Consider the following 18,830-nt stretch of genomic DNA (forward strand, 5'->3'; position numbering starts at 1 on the left):
ACAAAGTTGTCAAATGAAGTTCAGATACTATCAATCTGTCAAACGCATTGCCTAGATGTCATAAAAATAATGAGGATAACCACAGACCAAAACTGTAGACCAAGATATAGCATAAATTCACTTTAGTCATTTTCCAGAATCATGTACAGTTTACCACCACAAACACATGTACAATGAATTACAGAATAGAAAACAAAAAAGTCTCTAATATGTCATTCCCCTATCATAATCATCCTAAAGCTTGTAAGCACAGAATACTTCACAGAACCTCATTTCAATATAAATCTTCATAAGCTTCACATTATTACATAAATATATCACAAAAACAAAAATGCTCTAAATATAATCCAGATACTCATCCATAGTAACATGTCATGTGTTTTGAACCAAGATATATATTTTCATCATGACTCATCTTCCAAATATCTTATGTAACCTTTCGCTTTCATGATTTGTTTATTCTTTTGGTCTAACAAACACCATTGTCCAACGAGCCTTTCTCTCACAATGGCATCACAATAGCAACATAGTTGACACAGCTTGCAAAAATATAAGATTTTCATTTTCTCTTAAACATTTTTCATGCTCTAAGACTCTAGTTATTTCTTTTTTGCTAACATCTTCTGACAATAATTACAATAAACAGCAAAATATTTTCAGTCTAACTTCCCCTTATGTAAAAATCCACATTTCGTTTTTAAAATGCATATACATTTTCCAAAATGACAGTAATTCCAATCTATTTATCTTCAACTAATTCAAAAACAGCAACAATAAAACACAGCATACCATGGTTTAAGTAACCCAGATCTGTAAAATACATTATGTTCAAAACGAGCATTAACATTTTCTAATTTCCAACTTTGGTTCACGTAAACATAATACAATTCAGATAGAGCAAAAATTTAAAAAAACAGAAACATTGTTTCATATGTAACAGGTTTACAAACAAAAAAACTAATAAATGTTATATTTTGCTTTCCAGTCCCCCAACAATATGTTTTCAATTTATTTATTTGGTACTGTGAGATCTGTAGCGTGCTGTGCATGCTGGGGGATAAGTGAATAGTGGTGACAGGCTTGTGGTCCAAGGTGAAAGGTTGGTGACAGTAGTGAGGAAGGTACAACTCTCCCCATTGTCCCTGGCTGGTGCTGATCATCGAGTAGCAGCTTCCACCCATAGCCCTTGTCCAGAGTAGGTCTGGTTTTGTGGCAGTACTGCTCGTTTCTGCCAAACTTGCTACAGTGTTCTGTCATGTGGTACCGTTTACCGCTGTGCTCTACTGTTCTTGCTTTGCAATTCACTGGCGGGTCTGTTATTGAGACCCACATGTCACCACAATGGCAGCTATTGCCGACCTGCAGTTGTTGATGCAACGCCCTCTGGCAGCTTCCACGCTACTACTCTTTACTTTTGCTAAAGGCTTTTAGATTTCTGTCCAAAGACTGGATTGCGGCATACAGTGCCCTCCCACATAGAGAAGACCCAGATGTACAGGCTTTATTTTCACCAGTATCCCAGTAAGGTAATTATACCACCTCATAGATCAATACACTTCTTACTGGACCAGTTATTTCTATTTAATAAACAATTATCACACACATCATCATAAACAATTATCACTCCATCTTTTTTTCAGGGAATCCAGTCCAAGGGAAATCGAACTGTCCTTGGATCAGGCCTCTAAACCCCTCATCATCCTAGACACACAAAGACTAAGCCAAGCAAAGTCATACTCACTATGGCGCTAGGAATTGCGACACTTAAGGTCATGGTTACTTAATGTCTAGCATTTCGATATTGACTTAGATACTGTAGCAATTGTTCTGCTGTACTCCACAGCTATCATATGACTTAATGACTGGTCCAAGCTGGGTTCCCAGGTGGCTTTAAGGGAGGTAAGGTACTATTTGGACAGGTTTGGATGGCCAATATAGCTGTAGTTATGTCGTATTTAACAGAGAAACTCCTGTCATGGTAGCTTGAAAATGGAACTTATGTCCTGTAACAGCACATTTAGTCCCATTGATCAACAGTCCACTACTCTGTAACTCTAAACGTTTTGCTTCCAAGAGCTTAATAACCTCTTTCAGACATTGACATCCCTCCGCTCGAGCTCTTAATGACTGAATAACATATGGACGTCCACCTGCGGGGACCATGTGTGCTGGGAATATGGTAGCCAACTCGCTCTGGCTCTGCTGGAGCTCACCCTCAGTCATCACCACATGTCGATTCCAATCTTCCACTACTGTCGTCACCCCCAAGTAAATGTATTTGGGACAGAAGAAACACCTTAATTAAAAAAAAAAAACTTCAGAAAATGCTAAGGAAGTAGAATTTAGGCTACTCACAGTTCGAGTAACAACGTAGGAATTACGAGAGTTAAAAGTCGGTAGAAATTCGGCTGTCTACAAAAGATCAATGTTTGAAACTTACAATTTCACTATCATACATTAACGAAAGAGGTTGGTGAGAAAATTTTGGTACTGTATAATATCGCTAAGCGGGTCAATGGCTTCTATTCAGTCACTCTTCGATCAGTCTAGTGTAGCAATCGAAGACAGCAAAATGGAAACTGAAGTTTTAAACTTCACATTTAAAAAACAATACCCACACAAGGACCGTACGGATGTACCAGTGCTTGATCGCTGTACATATTTCTGTATGGAGCTCACAGAAATAAGAGCATCCCTAGCGTTGAGAAACAACTGAAAGAAGTGAAAACAAATAAGTTGTCAGTTTAGTTTGAATCCCACTTTACAGGGAGTACACTTTGGCGCCTGCCACTTACTTAGCTTGCATCTATCGCGATTCTCTCGGCCAGCACAATGTTCCAAGCGACTGAAAAAAAGCACATGTTACTCCTTTGTATAAGAAGGACAAAAGAACGGACATGCAAAATTACAGACCAATATCTTTAACATAAATTTGCTATGGAATTCTTAAGGATATTCTATGTTTGCAAATAACAAATTTCCTTGAGGCAGAAATGCTTCTTTCCACAAATGAGCATGGATTTAGGAAGCGTCGCTCATGTGAAATCCAGTTCCCCCTTTTCTCATATGATATCCTGAGAGCTACGGATGAAGGGCCACATGCAAACTCCATATTGCTAAATTTCCGGAAAGTGTTTGACACACAGCCTCACTGCAGACTGTCAGCGAAGATCCGAGAATACGGAATAAGTTCTCATACTTGAGAGTGGAGCGAAGACTTCTTAAGTACTAGAACCCAATACACAGTCCTCAGTGACGATTATTCATCAGATACAAGGGTGCCGTTAGGAGTGCCCCAAGGAAGTGTAATACTCGTAGAATTGCTCTTATTCTCTGTGTACATAAATGACCTGACAGACAGGGTGAGCAGCAATTTGCAGCTATTTTCTGATGATGCTGTAGAGTATGGGAGGGTGTTATCATTGAATGACTTTAGTTCGATGCAGGTGTGCAAGTGGACTTAGATAAAACTAGTGTTTGGTGTGAAGAATGGTAGCTTTCTCTAAATGTATAAAAAGGTAAGTTAATGCAGGTGAGTAGAAAAAACAAACCTGTACTTTTCAAATACAGTATTCGTGGTTTGACATTAAATATTATTGTGCTGCAATAGATATCATGGATAAATGAGTAAGTTTCTTACAGTTTTCTCTAACCAGCGCTAAACCAAGCCAAACCAGGCCAGTGCACTGTGTACCAATCAGAATGCCAAACAGGTCGAGAGCTGAGACTGCAAATAAAACGGCACACCCCAGAAGCTATTGCTTCACATTACTTCAGTGAGAAATCTGAATCGTTAATTCAATAATTTGACCTCACTTAGGAGGGGTCATAACGTTTTTCTGACAGCACAGCACGACACTGCAAGAAAGAGTAACTATTCAGCCCACTAACAGGGTGGAAAAGCACCAAGCTGAAACAGTGCAGGTCATTCTTGTGACACTGGGATGTGGCGAAGAATGCTGATGAGCCCAGAAAATGAGGAAACATGTGGTCATCCTCGGCAAGACGTAATCTCATTGTCGCAGAGGGGCAACAATAAATTCTCTGGCCTCCAAGCGCATACCTGATTCAGTTAGAGTGAGCCAGGTACGATGTAGATTCTGTGGTATGCTGTCTACCATTCGGTGGATGGCTTCTACCTTTGAGATAGCTCCCTAATTATGTGAAATCTTCAACCTCCGGCTCGCTGAGAGCCAAACTGGTGGTGTTTGGGGCACCATAATCCTGTTGCTGCACCCAGGAGACAAGCTAAAAGCTGCTGTTCCTGATTTGCATCGTGAGCTGATTGTGGCGTACATGGCCTACTTCTTGTGAAGGGGCCATGTTGTAACTCTGCACTACCATCTACATTCTATGCAGAGCTGTTGGAATTTACTCTGGCACACCCTTCCGGTGTCCACAAGAGTGTCCTAGTAAAATGCAGTCGACAATCTGGTGGTCGATGCCACCGTATGAGCTGTATCTGCCACCTGCTGTCGTGCATGGTGCCACAGTGTTAGATAAGCAGTTGCAATGGATACAGCGGCCTCAAGAGCCTGCTGAGAGGGACGAACTGCGTGTTTAAAAACTACATGCTGCAACCACTGCCCTCGCCATGACTATGGAGAAGATGATTAAACTGTAACGCTGCTGCCGCTGTAGTTGAACCATGTCTGCAGAATCATCACCATCACTGTACGTATTTCCATTATAGGTAATGCAGTCCAGTGAGAGAGCATCTTTCTGTTGGCCTTTCTGGTTGTGCTTATTGAGTGTGACCACATCGAGTAATAGGAACATTAACGCCACTCTCGAAGTGCCATTTGTCACACTGCAGGAACCTGCAGACTTGTCAATATTTAAAGGAAATACCAGGAAAGTGTATTTAACGCCAGTGAGGTGCAAATTTCGTAATTTATGAGGGCAAGAGTTACCACACGCTAAGTCAGTACCAGCTATGTGTGGTATTTGTAGACGGTTTGGTCGTTTATCACAGGACTATTCTGAATCATGTAGTACCCTGATCTGGCATAGAAACTAATTTATTTCATTTTGTGTATAATACAAGTGTAGTTTTTCCTCTATCTCTTTTACTGTATTGACAATTTTTTGGAAAATGAAGAACTATGTAGGCAAGTGGAAACTTCACAAGTGGCGGTACAGCAGTTGCATTTGGGATCAGGGGAAGCTAAAGCAGTGTTAACTGTACCATCCTCTCCTCTCAGTTCTGTAGCGGGACTTTGAATTTCGCCGCGCTACACTCGTTCCCTCAGATAAAAATTATACCGTCGCAGCGGTATGAGCGCTCGACGACAGAGAGTAACTCTTTTTTGTTTTCTATCCGTTTCTTTATTGTCTCTTGATAGCCGAAGCTTAAGGCAGACGTGACCTGATGAAGACGTAAAAAAAAAACTTATTAGCTAGACTTGATCTAATTTTAATGTGTAGACATATTGTGGAAGTTGTTAAGAAATTCGGAGGATGGAAGTAGCAAAGCAAATTAAATTGCATACAGTATCAAGACGACTTTAATTGGTATAAATTAGTAATACCTGGACGATTGCAAGATTTCAGAGCAGGCTTTTCACGCAGAAATGAAGGAGATTTTTGAAGACCTGGACGTCGCACGAAAGAAGACAAGTTAACCTGGTAAAGGATGAACTCTTATCTACGCCATTTCCCCCTGTCAGTTAAATTTTGTTATTCTCTGTTCTTTTTCAATAATTTTTGTAGTGGAAATTGGTTTAACTTTTGCTCAAAAACACCACAAGTACCACCCCAACAATAGCTTTTCCGAATCATTTCTTTTCTCTTCTCTTTTTCTTTTTTTTTTTTTATTAAACACTACAGTTCATCAGCATCTATCTTGCGATTTTCCGGAAAGACAATGAAGAACATAACTGTGTTCATTAAATATGTATTAGCTACCACCAAATTGTGCAGTTGGACTGATGAAACACGTTTATGTATGAACAACTTAAGTTGGTGAGTGAACCTGAAGCATGTATAGGCCTAATGTATCACGAGGACAGCAGTAAGGAAGAAATGTTCCGTGAGCTAGACGGTGACTTTCGCCAGCGCTATGAGAAACATAATGTGGCGAGATATTTTAAGGATAAACTAAGTAGTTTGGTGCCGAGTCAATGGGATGCTTCTCAGACAGAGCCCAGAAGGTTAATGTCCAAACGTAAGAGCTGAGGCGAAGTGCAGAGGCTGATGCAATTGTCTTGTGTGAAGCGGGGAATAGGCCTCTTGATGTCGTTTTATGGGGTATCCCTAGGATGGGGAATGAGTTTAACCTGGCCGCGGCGATGAGGATCGCCACACGGTTAGAAGAAAACGATATTGTTACGAAAGGGCGTAGTGACCATCAGGTTTTCACTTCCGAAGTGAAGTGCTAAGTATGGGACATAACGGCCATTTGAAAAAGCAATGTCATCAACCACAATGGTATAAGCGTGATCAAGCCAGCCGGTCACAAGGCACACGAGCCCAGGAATAAGAAACAACAGAAACAGAACAATAAAAAACGTCCGTAATATGCAGACGAGAATGCACGGTCCGTTGGAAAGCATTACCAGCTGATCAGAATACTGCACACACTTACTCAGAGACAGAATGCTGCTTTTTACGTGAAGCATATGACGCGGAACACAAATTAATATTAGGCATACGTGTGCACGGGCCACTGGTTACTCTGGACCTCTTAGACAGAAAGGCCTATGTCTTCACCGTACAGGTTATGTGGGGTTGCGGACAATGACATGAAGTTGTTGGGGACAACACTGCTTGACTTTAGAAATGGAGATAAGCATTTTCGTGAGCGCATGTAAGTGTTGCCACGTGTTAATGTGGATTATTCTGCAATTCTCGGACAAGACTTCCTTGATCAACATTTTCCTAATATCAGACTATTGCGGTATAGTATTGAATTCAGTGGAACGTTGCAAGTAAGGTAACATCGCAAGATATACCAATCGTGAACATGTTGCCAACTGAATCGCTTACGTTTATGCTAAAGATTGGTTGCCATGATAATGTATCACCAGTCGTAGGGAAGTTGGTTTCGATTCTTCTCGATACCGATGTGCCACAAGAAGTATGTTGTATAGTAGAACCACAGCGATAGATAAAATGCTTTGTTTAGTGTGCAGAAGTCTGTTGCACATAAGCAGTAGAAACGGAGAGTTCATGGTTCCTGTTGGCGTGGATAAAGTCGGTCTGCTAAAGGGCTTAATGATTGCCACTTAGATGGTCTGGATGAAGAGGATATTGAGAGGTCATGTGATGACCAGAGCCGCAAGCAAACCGTTAGTGCATTTGTGTTACATAAAAAATTTAATTACTTGCATGGAGATGATCAATACTTGATGGAAGCTTTGTCGCTAAAATTTCTAGATTTGTTTGAGACAAATGGAGCGTTTACCAATGATGTCTGTTACACAACACCAGCCGCCAGTAACAATGCTCCAGTTTATAGGAAGTTATATCACATACCAGAAGAAAGAAAACTGGCGTTCTACGGATCGGAATGTGGAATGTCAGATCCCTTAATCGAGCAGGTGTTAGAAAATTTAAAAAGGGAAATGGATAGGTTAAAGTTAGATATAGTGGGAATTAGTGAAGTTCGGTGGCAGGAGGAACAAGACTTTTGGTCAGGTTACTACAGGGTTATAAATACAAAATCAAATAGGGGTAATGCAGGAGTAGGTTTAATAATGAATAAAAAAATAGGAGTGCAGGTAAGCTACTACAAACAGCATAGCTAACGCATTATTGTGGCCAAGATAGACACAAAGCCCATGCCTACTACAGTAGTACAAGTTTATATGCCAACTAGCTCTGCAGATGATGAAGAAATTGATGAAATGTATGATGAGATAAAAGAAATTATTCAAGTCGTGAAGGGAGACGAAAATTTGATAGTCATGGGTGACTGGAATTCGTCAGTACGAAAAGGGAGAGAAGGAAACATAGTAGGTGATTATGGATTGGGGCTAAGAAATGAAAGAGGAAGCCGTCTGGTAGAATTTTGCACAGAGCCTAACTTAATCATAGCTAACACTTGGTTCAAGAATCATAAAAGAAGGTTGTATACATGGAAGAATCCAGGAGATACTAAAAGGTATCAGATAGATTATATAATGGTAAGACAGAGATTTAGGAATCAGGTTTTAAATTGTAGGACATTTCCAGGTGCACATGTGGACTCTGACCACAATCTATTGGTTATGACCTGTAGGTTAAAACTGAAGAAACTGCAAAAAGGTGGGAATTTAAGGACATGGGATCTAGATAAGCTCAAAGAACCAGAGGTTGTACAGAGTTTCAAGGAGAGCATAAGGGAACAATTGACAGTAATGGGGGAAAGAAACACAGTAGACGAAGAATGGGTAGCTCTGAGGGATGAAGTAGTGAAGGCAGCAGAGGATAAAGTAGGTAAAAAGACGAGAGCTGCTAGAAATCTTTGGGTACCAGAAGAAATATTGAATTTAATTGATGAAAGGAGAAAATATAAAAATGCAGTAAATGAAGCAGGCAAAAAGAAATACAAACGTCTCAAAAATGAGATCGACAGGAAGTGCAAAATGGCTAAGCAGGGATGGCTAGAGGACAAATGTAAGGATGTAGAAGCTTATCTGACTAGGGGTAAGATAGATACTGCCTACAGGAAAATTAAAGAGACCTTTGAAGAGAAGAGAACCACTTGTATGATTATCAAGAGCTCAGATGGCAACCCAGTTCTAAGCAAAGAAGGGAGGGCAGAAAGTTGGAAGGAGTATATAGAAGGTTTATACAAGGGCGATGTACTTACGGACAATATTATGGAAATGGAAGAGGATGTAGATGAAGACGAAATGGGAGATACGATACTGCGTGAAGAGTTTGACAGAGCACTGAAAGACCTGAGTCGAAACAAAGCCCCCAGAGTAGACAACATTCCATTAGAACTACTGACGGCCTTGGGAGAGTCAGTCATGACAAAACTCTACCAGCTGGTGAGCAAGATGTATGAGACAGGCTAAATACCCTCAGACTTCAAGAAGAATATAATAATTCCAATCCCAAAGAAAGCAGGTGCTGACAGATGTGAAAATTACCGAACTATCAGTTTAATAAGCCACAGCTGCAAAATACTAACGCGAATTCTTTACAGACAAATGGAAAAACTGGTAGATGCGGACCTTGGGGAGGATCAGTTTGGATTCCGTAGAAATGTTGGAACACGTGAGGCAATACTGACCTTACGACTTATCTTAGAAGAAAGATTAAGAAAAGGCAAACCTACGTTCCTAGCATTTGTAGACTTAGAGAAAGCTTTTGACAATGTTGACTGGAATACTCTCTTTCAAATTCCAAAGGTGGCAGGGGTAAAATACAGGGAGCGAAAGGCTATTTACAATTTGTACAGAAACCAGATGGCAGTCATAAAAATCGAGGGGCATGAAAGGGAAGCAGTGGTTGGGAAAGGAGTGAGACAGGGTTGTAGCCTCTCCCAGATGTTATTCAATCTGTATATTGAGCAAGCAGTAAAGGAAACAAAAGAAAAATTCGGAGTAGGTATTAAAATTCATGGAGAAGAAGTAAAAACTTTGAGGTTCGCCGATGACATTGTAATTCTGTCAGAGACAGCAAAGGACTTGGAAGAGCAGTTGAAAGGAATGGACAATGTCTTGAAAGGAGGATATAAGATTAACATCAACAAAAGCAAAACAAGGATAATGGAATGAAGTCAAATTAAATTGGGTGATGCTGAGGGAATTAGATTAGGAAATGAGACACTTAAAGTAGTAAAGGAGTTTTGCTATTTAGGAAGTAAAATAACTGATGATGGTCGAAGTAGAGAGGATATAAAATGTAGACTGGCAATGTCAAGGAAAGCGTTTCTGAAGAAGAGAAATTTCTTAACATCGAATATAGATTTATGTATCGGGAAGTCGTTTCTGAAAGTATTTGTTTGGAGTGTAGCCATGTATGGAAGTGAAACATGGACGATAACTAGTTTGGACAAGAAGAGAATAGAAGCTTTCGAAATGTGGTGCTACAGAAGAATACTGAAGATAAGGTGGATAGGTCACGTAACTAATGAGGAGGTATTGAATAGGACTGGGGAGAAGAGAAGTTTGTGGCACAACTTGACTAGAAGAAGGGAGGACCGGTTAGTAGGACATGTTCTGAAGCATCAAGGGATCACAAATTTAGCATTGGAGGGCAGTGTGGAGGGTAAAAATCGTAGAGGGAGACCAAGAGATGAATACACTAAGCAGATTCAGAAGGATGTAGGTTGCAGTAGGTACTGGGAGATGAAGAAGTTTGCACAGGATAGAGTAGCATGGAGAGCTGCATCAAACCAGTCTCAGACAACAACAACATCACACACCAAAGCATCTGCGGTCACAAATGTAGGAATTCATTGCTCAACATCTGGGAGAAAGACTAATAGAACACAGTGATAGTCCTTGGAGTGTATACGCTATCATTGTTTTGAAGAAAATACTGAATGATACTAAGATGTACAAGCTATGTCAGATTACTAATACTTGAACGCAAAAACTGTTATTGACACAAATCCTATGACCAATATCAATCTGACATTGGATAATCTAAGCCAGTGCAGATATTTTTCAACAATGGAAATAAGAAGCGGATATCATCAGAAAGAAGTAGTTCCAGAAAACAGAAACAACATTATCAGATTATCAGTATTGCTGCATGCCATTCGGACTCAAAAGAACATCAGCTATATTTCTGAGAGTTAGAAGGGGTACTTCATGGATTAAAACTGAATAAATGTATGGTATACTTCGGTACACCTTCGTATTTTCGAAAGATATGAAAAACATGTAAAAAGTTTGAAATAAGCATTTAACAATCTACAAACGTAATGTCTAATGCTCAGCATAGATAAATGCCATTTTGCATAGACAGAAGTTATCTAACTTGGGCATTAATTAGTGAAGAAGGTGTGAAACATGATCTCTGAATAATATCGGTAGTCTGTCACTTATTAATACCACAAACTGCGAAACAACTTCAATCATTCCAGGATTTATGCAATTATTATGGAAATTTCGTCAAGGATTTTGTTAAAATTGGTGAATTATTATACCGATTATCAAGAACACGCATAAAATCTGAATGACGACAGAATGCCAAACGGCATTTGATATGTTCAAAGCTAAATTTATATGAGATTCCCAAATTTCGGAAAAGAGTTCATCGTTTCTTTTGACGCCAGCAGTAGTGCAGTCTGGTGCAGTCTTAGTCAAAATTTAGATGGAAAAAACCACCCACTGTTTTATTCATGTAGTCAATTTAATGAGGCAGAAAGAAATTACTCCATGCTAACAGTCATTTATGGAATTACTTGCTTCTGCTGTTATTTGTACACTTAGAAATGTATCAAACTACACATCACTAAAATTGTTTTTTGGGTTAATGGATCCTTCTAGTAGACAGACGAGATGGTCGCTCAAATTGAGTAAATTTGATTACACAGTAGTCCATAAACCATGGAAGAAGAATGTCAATATGGGTACAGTGAGGAGAAAAACTGAAGTACCGCAGACACTACGTGTGTGTCTCAGTGACAGAAGGCACAAACAGCTGATGTAGACTGTCCAGCATTCAGACTGCAGCCACAGTCTGTGATGCATGACAACTTGCTCTGCAGATAGTCAGTGTGGACCACGTATGGTTGTTCCAGCAGTGCTCAGGGACGAAGTTTTGCAACAAACACATGACCACATGTTTGCAAGTCATTATGCTCACAGAACTATGGAGAGAAGAGTTCCCACATAATACGGATGAAAAAATAGGAGACATGATGTGGAACAGTGTGTAAAAAACTATACCATGTGTGCAGAGGGATGACATTGTCATTGGGAAGTCCAATTGCAAAGACTGCTAGACGCAAACAAACCATCTGACTGGTTATTTTAGGACCATTTCATAGAATTCCTACAGAAAATAACTATATATTAATAATAACGGATAATTTTCCTCAATACATTGCGATGCCAGCCATTCCACACCAACAAACTAACACACACATAAGCTATGGTAAACACCTGCATCCTTAACTTTGGAGTACCAGCTTCCATAATAACAGGTTAGGTACAAATTTCATATTGGATCCAATGAAGCAGTTGTGTCATTTGCTTTGCATTGGGTCGTTACGAACAAGTTCTTTTCATTCACAAGCAAATGGACATACAGAGAAAGCACTTATAACTGTTTCCAAAATGTAAACTACTATGTCAATAGCCTACACAACGACTGGAACATGCAGGGGGATTCATAATTTCAGCGTACAGATCTAAAGTCCACACTAATACCAGTCTTTTGCCAAACAAGGTAGTTTATGCCAGAAAGATGCCATCTTCTTTGACATGATGAAACCCAAACTTGGATACGACAGGAGTCAGTAAAAGAATACGCAAAGCGTTTAGAGGTGATTTGCCAAAGAGTGAGATGAACCAACACCAAAGCATTAGAGTGTCAGAAACAGACAAGGTGACGTGTAGGGAAACTTCCACTATATATAGCTGGACAGTGGGTTTTGTTAATAAACCCACATACACATAAAGGTAAGATCAAAAAGTTTTTTAACCAGATGCCACATATCATTACAAGTCACTGAAATGGCTTTGCCAGTAAATGTTAAACTGCAGTTGCCGACAAGAACAATTGTTGTTCATGTAGCTAGGGTTAAGCCATTCAAAAGAGCTGTCGATTCCTTACTGCAAGTCCTATCAGCTACATCAGAATCGAAAAAAAGCTCTAAAAATGTTGGAAAATGGGTTCCTAACGACGATCCAGAGTTACGCAAAATGCTTTACACACTCAGGTCGCGAGATATGTAGTTATGATCAGATTTTCTACGTTGTTTTTAAAGTTTCCTGTACATTCGTTATCTTTAAGTATTACTATGAATTTATTAATGTATTATGTATAATGGAGCTTAGAAGTTGGTATAGGGTATCACCAATCTATAAGAATGGTAGACTTTATTAACTTTTTATTTTTTATATGTACACACTTTGTCAGAAGAAGGAGAGAACTGATAAAAGGTTCCTTTCTTTTCGGTGATGTGCTGACATTGACGTCCAGGAAGGTTATCATATTCCTGATAACACTTCACATAGTCAAAGGAGGAGTACTGAATAGAGATCAGAACCAACCTCTAAATTCTGGAATATTGTTCTCCAGACAGCAAGATGCGCTACTAACTAGCAATCGGTGCTCAGTGAGGTTAACATGTGAGAAGTACAAAAGGAAGTGCGCAGATTATAGGAGATAGTCAAGATACTACAAGAAGAAGCACAGAATGATGAAGTCTTAGGAGAAATACAAAAAAAGCATCAAGAACTGAGAGTCCTGTGTGTGAAATCGAGAGCGCATCTGAATCAGTTAATGGAAATAGTGGCACAGACGTTAATATAAAGAAAAACAGGATGATTGGGTGTAGGAGGCCTATTGCATTGCTGCAGTAAATTCTTGTATTACCGACACCTATGTTTTCAGATCTTTCTTTACAGATTGCTGTCTGATACTTTATATTCTACACATTCTGTAAAGTCGTCACGTTCTTTCCATAAAGCTTGGATTCTGTTGTTCATCATCTCATCAATTCACCTACCGGTGTCTGCTTGGTAGAAGGTGAATTTCTTCTCTATGTCCTCGAGGATTACAGATTTTTTTTCTTGTGCTATCCGCTGCATGTTTTCGGTAAATGCATAGCATGCTGCTATTTGCTTAGTGCTGAATTGTTTCTGTCCATCTACAAAGTGTTTAACTCTTTCAGACAGCTCCGTATGGGAAGTTGCATTCAAAATTTGCTCTAAAGCGGTTTTTGTTCCCATTTTATTGGCAGAAATGAGCGAAAAATATTTAGGAATCTTTTTGACTATAATCTTAGTATTGGTATGAGATTTTTCTATTTCCATCAGAATGAGCATTAGATTCTGCAACTTTTACAGAAGAGAAACTTGTAACTACTGAAGCTATGTGCCACATAAGTAAAGAAAACAATGAGGAACCTAGCTACTTGAATAATCCGAAGGTTGGAGTGCATAAGCAGAAACATGAATGAGAAAGGATTTCTATTTTCTTTACTGCAAAGAGCGCTGAAACTGATACAAACATCTTTGTAAACATGAATTATTATACGGAATGAACTGACATTTTTGTTAAGGTCCTCCATTGACAGTCGTCTGAATTTTTGTACAAACGTTTTCTTCTGCATATGGCTTCTGATTTCCTTGTGGTCTTTCTCATCTCCAATCAAGTCCCCTAGAACTTAGAACTACATCATGCATTAAACAGAAGAACAATAAAACATTTGTTTATGAAAAATACAACAATACAATATTTATAAACATGCAAGAAATATTTAATGCAGCAGGAAAACGAGGTCTATGGCACTATTGCCATTCTGGCATTTGTAATTATAATTTTGCTTTAGGATACTCACTTAACATGAACCTTCTATGTGATCAAAAATTCTGGCCATGTACCCAGAATCGTCGTGGACCTCATAGAACAAATGCAGGTTGCTTTCGTACCTATCCTTATTTTTAGGTATATGTAACACAAGAGACACAAAATTGTTTAGTAAAGGACGTTCAATAACTATTATAATGAAACAAATTAGATGTTGAAGTTTACCTTTTCACTGCTAATCAAGAAATTGCTCTCGTGTAGTGAAAATGTGAATCTTAATACAAAAGCTGCTATCTGTATACATACAACCACAGACAACGATGTAGCCATTTCTATACTCTAGTGCAATTAAAACAGGACAGGGAGAGATTGTGCTGCTCAGAGAAAAAATTACATGAACGTTGAAAATAGTTGAAATCGGGCAGCAATAAAACATCTGAATCTTATGGCCTATCAAATATTGTCTGTGGGAAGTACTAGATATATTTTATTCGTATTGATGTTCGGGGTGGAGCAGATATTTCGATGTGCCTTCAGGTGGTTAATATATTGATGGGATTTGAACCTGTGAGCGTCTCTTTACAGATTTTCTGCATTTCTTATGACTTGATGAGCATTAGCCAATCAGCAACCTATTCTCTGGCAGCCATGCGTCTTATGACTCCGGCTTGTGTAAGGTTGGTTGTGACTTTGAGAAGGGCTGTGTCTGAACATGACTTGAACTGTTCGAACAGTTTACATCACATTTTGGAAATTTCGGATTCTGTTCGAACTTTTGATCAGTCTGTGATCTAGCGACTTCCGTTGATACTACCACAACGACCTGTTGTAGCGTTTTTAATGAACTGTGGATTTTAATAGTAACAATAACTGTGACACATGGGCTGAAACATCATCAAAGATGTGGGACATGCACAACAGAGGCAACTAATAAATAAATAAAAGACTGAAATTTGATTCTGTTCATTTCTCAAGCTTTCGTTTGTTCTGCGATCGGATGATGTCTGATAGTACTCGCTCCAAGATTATACTTGTACTGTAATTCATTTTCACGATAAAAATTAGTCACTTTATTAAGATATATTTCGTTTGTTTGGCATTTGATTCTTGATTAATTTCCTTAATAATTTCATGAAAATCTTGCTATCTTGGTTTCCAACTGATTAAACTCTGGTAATGTTTTTACCTGTTATTCTGATTCTCAGCAGGGACTGAATTCCTCATTTGTAACGTACCTGGTAAATCATTAACATCTCTCTTAAACAAAATATTGTACCAAGTTCACCAAAGTGACACTTAAAAATCAGCATTTTTTTAACTTTCCTCGTACTGTATGGGAAACTGTATTGTAAATTTGTTAAAATTTATAGCATTTAATGCTATTTCCCCAAGTGTTTCACGAAACTGTAAGATATTAAGCAGTGCCATAGCTTATTGTTTTAGATAATTCATAGTTCCTTGCATATCCCTCACCACGAGTTACATGTCACATAATTGTTCGAACAAGCTTGATACAGTATCAACCACTGTGGTGTATCAGAAAATTTCGAGCACATTCAGATGTATCCTTTGAACAGCACTATTTTGTAGTGCAAAATTCCAGATTTTTGTTAATTCTTACTGTTGTCAGAGATCTTAACTTCCCTGTCAACCTCTACTAATGTGAAATTTCTTTCTTCATAATGATATTCAATCATATTATACAAATAGTCACGATCTTCAACAAATAATTATATGTTTATATCTGCATTCTCAAATAATTCCTCCAGTCTTAGTGTCTTTCGTATATATATTGTGATGTAAGTTGATGTGAGAGCACTGCCCTTCCTTAAAGGCAGATTCACACTAGACACCAACAGACAGTCATGTCACATCACATCAGGATGTACTCACACTGGACATCAAGCTGCAACATATCAGTTCGTGTAAGCCCAGTACTGAAAGGTGAAGTGCGGTTATGAGATACCATTTATGATATAAAAGTCGAAAGGTGGAATTGAGGAACTACAAATATAAAGTTTTTACTGATCGAAACAACTTTATAACATAGTGTATTCTTCATCTATTTAGAGTTCAAAGTGCTGAGAAGTGAAACAACATTTTAAAACATCGAATTTATTAGCTAGCGGAAGTATATACGAACAAAGACATCAAACAACGTTTACAAGCAAATAAATAGAGCCTGTTTACATGGTCCGATATATTTATTCCCTTACACCTTATACAGCCGTATATCTCTCCTTCATTAGAGCTGACTTTTTGGTTTTAAAATGTTATTTAATGAAAATTGCGTCATCATCTTATGTTCTTGTTTGGACACAATAGTGGGTGTGAACTGTGTTTTGTTTTTGTAAAACATATATCTTTTTCGCTTTCAGACGACTGACCTTGCTTTTGGAAAAACCCAAGTCATCACGGAACATTCGCCACGAAAACAAGGTACAGCAATACACCGATGGGAAATAAATCACAACACCAAAATATATTTAACGTAGAGTAATGAAATTCACTGGCTACATTTGTGCAGCCAACATATTTAAGCTATTAACGTCGCGATATCGTAAATTAATGTAAGTGCGAGATAAGCCATTGCAAATGTGAAATGCTGGCAGATTAATAATTGGTGTAAAAGACAGAATGCGGAAAGCAAGCATGCAATTGTGCATGCATTGTGTCGTACAGAGCTGAATGTCAGTTTGTGGGACGGAATTCCATGCCTGTTGCACTTGGTCGGTCACTACAGTGATGATTAATACTGGTTGTGTATGACGCTGGAGTTGTCATCTCACGATGTCTCAACCAAGGCTACTTTGGGGACTTGACGAATTCTTATAATTCCTATAATTCAGAAATCAGGGTTTAGTTAATGCAAAATAAGACACAACAATCATATTACATTAAGTTGTGTAAGAATATAGAGCAGCTGAAACAAGCAGATCGAAAATGGCGGAAGGTAAGTTTGAAACTACTACAAAATAGCGATGATAATTTAAAGAATCTTCTTAAGATTTACAAAGGTGTCGTGTTTCACTAACACCAGTGCAGAGTTTCCTCGCCAGAAGCCTACGTTGACGACTTTACAGTGCATATTCGACAACGTGTGGGGTCACTATGGCTTTTCCTAGTGCACTAGCAAAATAAATACCAACTGTTACTATCCTAGTTTGTGACGGAAAGCTCTTCAATTGATACAAAAAGAGTATTATATGCCAAAAGACAAAACATTCAAACAATCCCACATTAATTGAGTTGCACCCAACACTGCCAAAAAAAACCTTTGGAAATAATAACTTCGGATGTGCCTGGGCCCTACGCACAAGGGAAAGGAGTCGTAAAATATATTGTTGCTTTGTACAATGTTTCTTCAAAATAGGTCAAACTGTATGCCATGCTGTCGGTGACTGCAAGTAACATCATTAGAAGAATCACAGGAGACTATCTCTCGAGTGAAGGGAAGGCATAAATAGCATTAACTGATAATACATCAAATTTTGTAGGTAACCGATGGAAATAGCTAACAGAACTGAAATGGAAATGAGTGTTTGGCATCATTGGCCTGGTGGCCCCTTACAGGGCAGGTCCGGCCACCTTGGTGCAGGTCTTTTTACATTCGACGCCACAGTGGGCGACCTGCGCGCCAGATGGGGATGAAATGATGATGAAGACAACACAACACTCAGCCCCTGAGTGGGAAAAATCCCCAACCTAGCTGGGAGTCGTACCCGGGCCCGAAGGACGGCATGCTGACCACTCAGCTATAGGGGTGGACACTAACAGAATTAAAAACATACTAGCGTCCTGATTCCACTCAGAGGTTAACGCAACAGGGGGGATATTTAAAGAATGCAATAGATTCTTCCGCATCTATGCCCCTCAAAAACACACAAAATAGATTGAGTATATTACACCATTTCAACAAATCATCAACAGTGTTCCACATATCTCTACTGACTTTGCACCAAGTGAACTAATGATTGGAAGAAGATAGGTAGATGATTGGGAGAAATCACTACCTAAATTTCCTAGAAAGGAAACGGCACTTTAAGATAGAATACGCCAGGCGTTGGTCAATCTTGACGAAAAGGCAAATCAAAGAAAGAGATTGTATGACAAGAGATTATAACGGACTGTTCACTTCCATGTAGGACAATTGGTACTCCTAAGAACAGGCCAAAAATCTACAAAGTATGTAGGTTAAATCACAAATGGCAGGACTTTGGGCCTTTTCTCATATCTAAAATCCCACGTCCAGGCACTTATAGGTTAGCCTACCTGAGCAGTGGAAAGGACAAAGGATTCTACCCACATAAGGATTTGTAGGAATTTGTGCACGAGGGAAAGTTAACATAGATTGAAAAACTAAGAACTAGTGTATGTATACACAAGATGACAAAGTACATTTCAAC

At 38.9% G+C, this 18,830-nt stretch overlaps 1 protein-coding gene across 1 annotated transcript in view; it reads left to right on the forward strand.

Moving 5' to 3' along the window:
* The window catches only part of LOC126267097 (transforming acidic coiled-coil-containing protein 1), a 320,226-nt gene that overhangs the window by 51,592 nt on the left and 249,804 nt on the right, over window positions 1–18,830 (forward strand). The window contains exon 2 of the mRNA XM_049971979.1: window positions 16,803–16,863. The gene's annotated coding sequence lies outside the window, so the exon portion shown is untranslated. The remainder of the gene's footprint in view (window positions 1–16,802; window positions 16,864–18,830) is intronic.

Source organism: Schistocerca gregaria, chromosome 4 (assembly GCF_023897955.1).
Source record: "Schistocerca gregaria isolate iqSchGreg1 chromosome 4, iqSchGreg1.2, whole genome shotgun sequence".
Classification (NCBI taxonomy): Eukaryota; Metazoa; Arthropoda; class Insecta; order Orthoptera; family Acrididae; genus Schistocerca; species Schistocerca gregaria.